Below are 9,006 nucleotides of genomic sequence, written 5' to 3' on the forward strand. Positions count from 1 at the left end.
TTCCTGGAACAAAACTAACTGACCCCGCAAGTCATAAAATCATAAACACACATGTGTGAAGCATAAAAAGTGGTAACAGGTCACAATTACACAAAATGATTAATCGGGTCGTTACAACTTGTTAGGTTAAACCCGGCCTAAAGCTTTGTTGCCGGAACTATGTTTCCAATTAACTTTGCTTGCTCGAAAACTCTCTATTGTATGATATTGGTTGAACTACCTGGATCAACCAACACATGTTTAATTTTAAAATCTAAGATATTAAGAGATATTACCAAAGCATCATTGTGCGGTAGAAGAAGTCCATCAGCATCCTCTTCTGTAAAGGTGATGTCATCATCTTCTGATACTTTTCGGATCCTCTACTTGGATCCATCAACATTCTCTACCTGGATCCTCTTGCAGCCAGTTTATCCGTCTCCTCAGCATCTCGATTTTTCCCATAATTACTTTTGGCCCTATCACTTAGAAATTCTCTAAGGTGACCATTCTTCAATAATGCTGCAACCTCTTCACGAAGGTGTCGGTAGTCCCCAGTCCTATGACCATGAGTTCCATGGAACTTACACCATAGATTAGTATCCCTTTGACTAGGATCCGATCGAATTGGTTTTGGAAACCTAGCCTCCTTAATGTTCCTCATAGGCGACACCAACTACTAAGCTGATATTAAAGTTATAATCAGAAAACCGGGGGTACGCTGAATCTCGGGACCTCGATGATTTCTTTTCCTATAAAACTCAGCTATGCTGACCACGATCTCCTCTTCTATCTATAGAAAACATATCTGATGACTGAAATCCTTTATTTCCATACCCCTCAACCCTTTTGTAAGCTTAAAGCGATTTCTAAAAGACCTTCAATCTGCATCGAAATTAGTTTTGAACTTGTCCTGATTCTGATCATGATAACGTCCTTTAGAAGACACCAAAAAGCTTAGTTGGTCATCTTCGATTCTAATCTTTGATTCATAATGATTATGGACATCTGCCCATGTAGTTGCTTGAAATTCCAATAGGCTTTTCTTCAACTTCCTGGAGGCATCAGAGCTCATTGGATTGAGACCCTTGGTAAAAGCTTCAGCTGCCCACTCATCAGGTACTGCCGGTAATAACATCCTTTCCTTCTGAAACCGAATCACGAACTATCGCAATAGTTTAGATTCTCCTTCGGCAATTCTGAATATATCCGCCTTTTTAGCTTGGACCTTTCTTGCCCAAGCATAATTGATCACACCCAATTATGCCTTATAAAAAGGACTAAGCGATCGTTGCAAATGTGATCCGGTTTATAAGTTCAGAGTCGAATCCCACAAGAAATTAACCTACTAATCACGACAACTAGTTTCGCAAGAACTCGAGTAATCAACCTTCATAAATTATAAATAATAATTTGAGTGGTTACTAACTAAGAGCAAATTAATTAAAATTATGTAAATTTATAACTAGTAGTGTAAATGTTGTAAACAAGATTGGATAAGTCTAGGGTTATGATCTCCCCAATTGTCAGAATCTTTCCTATATTTCCTATAAATTCGCCTAAGTATTCTCTACCGATCATGAGTAATTTGGGTATTGTAGTTCTATTCTAAGCAATTACTATAATTTACTAGACGTATTCTTACGAACTACACTAGTTGGCACTAATTCACCGCTCACTACAATTGCACCAAGATTTTGTTATTCCTAATCTCACGTTTAAACCCTCCGTATTGATTCCTCATATACATAAGGAGTGATGTTATTCAACAACTACCTAAATATATACCCTCTTCCAAGCAATGCACACTAAATAGGCATAGTTAATTCAGAGCTCTTCAATTAACAACAATGAACATGTAGTTGAACAAGTAAAGGGAAATCAATGGCAAATTTATATTAAACGCAATGGAAAAATCATCCTTCAAGAGGTTCAATCAAACCCTAGATGAGAAATTTTAGCTACTCATAATTGTCTAAACAATCTTCATAATATTCGGAAGCATTAAACTACAAATTAAAGATGAACGAAGGGAAATCTCATTTGATTCCTTGCTCCAAAGTGTTCTATAGCCTTTAATTCTTCTCTAGTAATGTCCAACCCTTCCTCAACTCGTTGAGGGAGTTTTATATGTTAGGGTCGAGGTCCTTCAGTCCAAATCCGGGTCAAAGTATTTTTTAATCACGCACAAAAGGGCACCGAGTGTCAGACCTTGCGAGGCTAGGCTTGTAGCATGCCTGGGACCTCGAGAGACGAGGCCTATCATGAGGAGCAGCGGGCTATAGAGCTAGCAATGCCTGGCCTGGAGCAGGCTTGGGTACTTCGCGCCTTTGTGCTCTTGTCTTATATTTTCGTTCTTTTTTCGTGCAACCTTCACTCGTCTTTATCTTCCGATACTCCTACACATAAAACAACATAATTTAGCTCAAATGTCGCACAATTAACGACTAAGCCAATAAAATATAAGGTGAGTAATGTACAAAAAATATAGAATTGTGACCAAACATCACTACCCCACACTTAAACGTTGTCTATCTTCGAGTCAACCATCAATTCACACCTATCGTGAGAACTTTATTTTCTTTTAACACATTCGAAGCACACCATACATATGACTATGATTGATAGCAACAGTTAAACTTTAGCATATGACTTCAACACACACTTCCCTTTACTCTATGCCATACTTCAAAATTTATTCAACACCAAGACAACATGCTCATAACACTCCTAGCCTCAAAAATCGACTCATTATCATAATTCATTCATGGCTTGAACACTTAATATCATAGAGAAATCTATTAACGTTACATATCCACCGCGAAATCATATGCCCTCACAACAAGAATAAAAGAGTGTTGAATCCACACATTCGAATCAAATGCTCCAACATATTTTAAGGACTCACATATATTAAAAAATTCCCCACTCTCGCAAAGAAGTCACATGCATGCACAAAGTGCTATAGGCTTTCCCATTATGTAAACCTCCACAATTGTAGGCTTGCTCGATCTAATATCAAGTAAGACTTTTTTTTCCTCATGATTGTAACGTAGGCTACGGGATGGGTAGGATATATATTTGGAATAGTGGCTCACACTCCTAAGCACTTTAACACGTCCCATATTTAACATTAAGCGAATTCCTCAATCCCAAGTTTAATTTCACAATAATATCATCCTGAGAGCATTCCCTTTTTCTTTAAGTACTCCTTTACTTCACACCTACTAGCAAGGACAATTTATCAATTTATTCATCTACATATGTTTTTCTTTTTTTTTCCTCAACTATGTCTTTTTTTTTTCTTTTATTATTTTTTTTTCTTCTTTACAATTCCCGCTAGTAGTGTATTGTTTTACAAAATACGTGCATATTTTCTCTTTTATTGGTTCCACTCAAAAGTCACCCAAGTTCCCTCCTTACTTCTTTTAATACTCATTTTACAATTAATGTTCTTTAAGAGATACAAGGATCAAAACAATGACAATTAAGAACTAAGGGGTATAGGATTGTAAAATGGTTGCCAAATAAAAGTCTATAGGATCAAAAGGGTTGACTTTGGATAATTTTTATTTGTGGTAAGTATTAAGCTCAAAAATATCAAAGAAAGCTTAAAATTATTTTTCAGACCGAGCAAAGCCTAGGATTTCTCTTGAACTCACATGCCGGGCAAGTTCTAGACTCTAATGCAATAATACGGACTACATAAATTCCCACCACACATGGCATACGACTCAGTAAGGACGGTTCTATTACGACCCTTAAACAATTACATGTATTCACGGAGCTACAAATTATTAAGCATTAAGCACAAAGTGAATACAAGCCAAGAAAATGAGACATAAGCGTCAATAAACATGCTATCTAACTCAACAAGGCATCATAAGCAACTTCAAACCATAGGGAAGGTAATACACATGCTAGAGCCTAAATATGCTACTATCAAACAAGTCAAAAGGGCGCCTAGAAATCTCATTTTTCCCATCCTTTTATTCCTCTACCCTAATCTACTCTAAAAATAAAATAAACTACTACCCGGTCCAACTATATCCCATGGAAAAGAATCGAGGCACAAAGAAAATTCACGAGGTATTATTACTGCCAAAAAAATAATAAAAAGACATATTTTTGGATTTTCTTATTTTTTATTTTTTTTTGTTTTTGTTTTTGGTTAGACTTTAATCCCTCAAGAAAACTATCTAGGAGATCCATCATCGGGAAAAGTCCAATCATTTCTATTATTTTTTTTTTGATTTTCTGTATTTTTTTTAACTACTAAGATAAATCCTAAAAACTAAAGACTAAATCTAAAATACTATATTAAAATATTTTTGTGTTTTATCAAATATTGTTTTTTGAAATTCTATGCTAAAATAGAAAAGAAGAAGCTAACAACTACTATGCTCAAATAAAAATAAGAAGCTATTAGTTTATCTACTATTTATACACCACAGAGAATCCTCCACCCCACACGTAATTCAGACAGTTTCCCCAATGCATATATAAAGCAACAAAAAACAAGTAAGGTGGTAGGGAAAACTCACTGGTCAGTCTTCATCATCGTCCTCATCATAGAAGGCCCCATCCTCAGCTGCCCAATCTTCATCATTGTCTCCCCCATCAGCATTCTCCTCAGACTGCTCTTGCTCGACCTCTGAACACTCAGGCGTGTTGACATCCTCGTCCTCAGGTAGTCGCTGGCCCTCACCAAGACCAACCAGATATTGGGCATGAGCATTGATTACATTACTAGAAAATGGCTGAATTTCGACCGCCAAAACGGTCAAAAATCGGTCGGAAATCACGGATTTTCGACTACTTTCCGACCAAAATTGGTCAATCGAAAAACAGTTGGTCGGAAAATAATTTCCGATCGAATCCGTTGGTGATTTTCGACCAAAGTAGTCGGAATGTTCAAAAGGTCAAACGACCAAATTATTTTCAAATTTCTGACCAAAGTGGTCGGAATTTTACTGACCGAATCAGTCGTAATAATTTAAATAAAAATAAATATTTATTTAAAATTAAATAATAAAAATAAATATTTACCGACCGAATCAGTCGAAAATTAATAATTAAAAAATAAAATTTCTTTAATTTCTGACGGAATCCGTCAAAAACTGTTAAAAATTAATATTTCTTTATCATTTTCGACCGAATCGGTCAGAAATCTGGGTATTTTTTGAAAAACCTGGGCAATTGTATGACTGTTTTCGTCGAAAATCAGTCGGAAGTTTCTGTAAAACTAAGCATAATTCTGCTCAATTTTGAGCTACACCACTTATCAATTAATTACAATACAATAATGCCAATAACCAATCAACAAATATAACATCTAAACCAACAAATTTAATCATTAACAAAATCTAAACTAACAAATCCATTAAACCTAATAATTTTGGGCATAAAAACATCCAAATAGTAGCCCACATTCAAGTCTAAAAACAAAACATAAACTTGTCTCTCACAATCAAGTTTACCAATCAACCAAAACCATACACCTAAACTATTACAAATCAGATTCAGCTTGTTCATCCTCATCATCTGATAGATCATGCCCATATTTTCTCATGAATTTTTGCATCTTAACAAATGTTCTGGATTGTGAGTCCAGCTATCACTTCAAATCACGAATTTCTTTTCTCAGATCTTCCATTTGTTCTTGATTTTGCGAAGAAGAAGAATTTGTTAAGAGTGGGTTTGGATGACCTGTAGGTCGGCGTACTCCAAGCCCGTAGACTCTGCTTTAGTTTAATCCACCCGCTGCCTCTGTCCACAATGAAGCCATATCATTAGGTGTTGGTTGAGCTGAATGAGGCTGAGTTTGTTGTCATTCTTCCACCCTTTTATGATAATCTTCCTGAAATGAAAACATAACTATTATGTAAATGAACTAATATTAATAAACCATAAATAATTATGAAGTTAGTATTTTACATGTGTCTGACGCACGCGTCTCCACCCAATGTTCTCTTGTACCGTCCTCCTTCTTTTTCTTATGCATCTCCTTGAAGACCTCAGCGTGGCTCATATCTCGCCCCCTTTCCTTTTCCTTCATAACAAAAAGTATGAGTTAGACATTACAATCATAAAATTCTATATATAAAACTAAGAAAATTTTTATAAGTAATTACAAATCTTAGTTTATGGACCGCAAAACTAATTGTTGATACCCAATTTTGTCCTCATATTTTTCAAGTAGTATATAAACTTTCAAAATATCATTTTGCATCATTACTCAATTTATAATAGTTATACAAGTATTTTTATAATTTTTTTGTAATTTTTAAAGCTTTAAATATGATTTTATTTTTGTAGATAAATTACTTGAATATGTATTAATTACCCCCTTTAATTATTTTGTGATAAAGTAATCATCGAACTCTATTATTTGCACTCACATATCTATTTTATAATATTTTACTTCATTTTATATAATTACGTTTGTACTTTTTATGCCAAATACGTAATTTTGCAATAATAGTCGATATTTACAATAAATTGCATTTGTCATTTTATTTAAGGTCAAAATAACTTTTTACATTCTTTATAATCTTCAACTATTATTTCAAAGTATTAAGTTGCATAAATAGCATTTGTATATTTTATTTAATTATTTTATTAAAATTATTTCCCCTCAATCCCCTACTTCAAAATCTGGCCCAAATTATGCCTTATTTCCGGACCACATAAGGTCCAAACAAATGAGCCCAACCCCAATCTGCCCTGGCCCAAACCAAACGACCCCTTTCATTCCAACCTGGTCGGGACCCGTTTACTCGACCCGCCTCACTTCCCTTTAATCACGGCCGTTGATCTCAGATGGTCAACGGCCCATAATAATCCATACCCTTTCCTTATATTCCCTCACCCTAAACCCTAATCCCATTCTCACACTCTAGCCGCCCCAAAATCCTCTACTCTCCTCTTCTCTGAGAAACCCTAGCCGCCACCCAAAATCTTCTCTAAATCCAAATCATTCATGGATTCTTACCGTGATTTACTTACCCTTTTCAGATTATACTGCTATTACTTGTGTAAATATGGTGTTACTTAGTACTTTTCCATTTTTGGCAAATACTAGTCCCTGAATCAAAGGATATTGGCTTTACTCTCCATGATTTGGATGATATTTCATCCGTATATGTTCGTTGAAAGGCTATAAGGTTCTGATTTACCAAGATCTCCAGCCAATTTCTGATCCTAGTCAAACTAGGGTTTACCTGATTTCTTCTCTTAATCCGATTCTAAATTGATTTTTGCATGTACTTCTTTCCTTGTTTATGTTCGATTGACTGTATTTCCTTATTTATGTGTTGATTTTTATTACTATATAAACCCATCCCCAATTTCCCCTTTGGACAGACTTGAATCGCTTAAGAACTACTGTTATTCCCTTACTTTTTACCTTCTATATTATTTCTCCTCTCTTGATTGTGGTCGGCTGAAAGCCAAGACCGCTGGAATCTTCTCTATTAACCTCCCTAGCGTGAGCCTTACTCGGGGCTCACTGAAGCTCCTGTGAACTCTGACGCACTAGGATCTAGGATTCTCACTACTATCTTTCTTTGTTGTCATCGCTGAGATTCTAAGTTACCAACTCTTTTGCTTGTTTATCTTCGCAACTGGTTAGCATTCTCTACCCTTTACAACCCTAATTATTACTCATCTACTTATTCATATATGTGTATTCTGCGTGCCAACACTGTTTGAACTTTTATAGACAAGCATGACCTAAGTTTCTTTGTTATTTGTGAACTCCTAGTGTTGTATTATTGTATGCTTTCTGTAGTTCTATTATCTCAATGACGTTCTGCAGTTCCATGTTCTCTAATATTAGACTTGATAGGCTTTAACATGTGTAGTATACTTTCACTATATGTATTTGACTCAAATGGTGTAACGACCCAGCCGATCGTTTTGAGAGTTATAGCCTGTTTTTCCCATTTCTACTTCTTTTTGTGTAATTCAGCTATATTATATTATACCGGGTTAGTTGGCTCGGGACCGGAGTAGTTTCAGAGTGAATTGAGACACTTAGTCTCTTAAGTAGAAGCTTAAGTTGGAAAAGTTAACTGAATATTGACCTATATGTAAACGATCTCATATTTGAATTGTGATGGTTCCGTTAGCTCCGTTAGGTGATTTTGGATTTAGGAGTGCGTCCGGAATGTGATTTGGAGGTCCGCGGTAGAATTAGGCTTAAATTGGCGAAATTGGAAATTTGGCGATTTCGGTCGGCAGTGAAAAATTTGATATCGGGGTCGAAATGGAATTCTGGAAGTTTGAGTAGGTTTGTAGTGTCATTTGTGATGTGTGTGTAAGATTTGAGGTCATTCGGACATGGTTTGGTTGGTTTCGGTATCAGTTGACGAATTTGGCAATTTAGAAGTTCTTAGGCTTGAATCCGAGGGTAATTTAATAATTCGATGTTTTGAGTGATTCGAAGGTTCGACTAAGTTGGTATGTTGATATATGACTTGTTGGTATTTTTGGTTGAGGTTTCGAGGGCCTCAGGGTGATTCCTGGTGGTTAACAGATTTGTCGGAGTTGGAAAATGCAGTTGAAGCTGCTGCTACCACTATTTTCGTACTTGTGGAAGAAAGAGTCGCAGGTGCGAGGCCGCTGGTGGGCGTGGCGAGTTCAGAGGTGCGGGCAATGCTGGGCTAGTCAGGTTGCGCAGGTGCGAGTTGGAGGTCGCATCTACGAGCCCGCAGGTGCGAAACTTGGGGCGCAGATGCGGAAAGGGGAATGTTGGGCAGTCTTCGTAGAAGCGGAGGAAACGCGTAGGTGCATTTTCGCATGTGCGAGAATTAGTTGCGCAGATGCGGAAAAATGTGAGGCCAAGGCTGGAGCGCAGGCGCGAAGGATTTGGCCGCACCTGCAAGCCCGCATGTGCGAGGCCTGGAGTGTAGGTGCAGAAGCTGGGGAATTAAGTGGAGTTCGCAGATGCGGCACCTTGACCGTAGATGCGGTCACGCAGGCGCGGGAAAAAAAGCCCGCAAGTGCGAAAAACCTGGGAAGAAA

The sequence above is a fragment of the Nicotiana tomentosiformis genome, chromosome 12, assembly GCF_000390325.3.
Source record: "Nicotiana tomentosiformis chromosome 12, ASM39032v3, whole genome shotgun sequence".
NCBI lineage: Eukaryota > Viridiplantae > Streptophyta > Magnoliopsida > Solanales > Solanaceae > Nicotiana > Nicotiana tomentosiformis.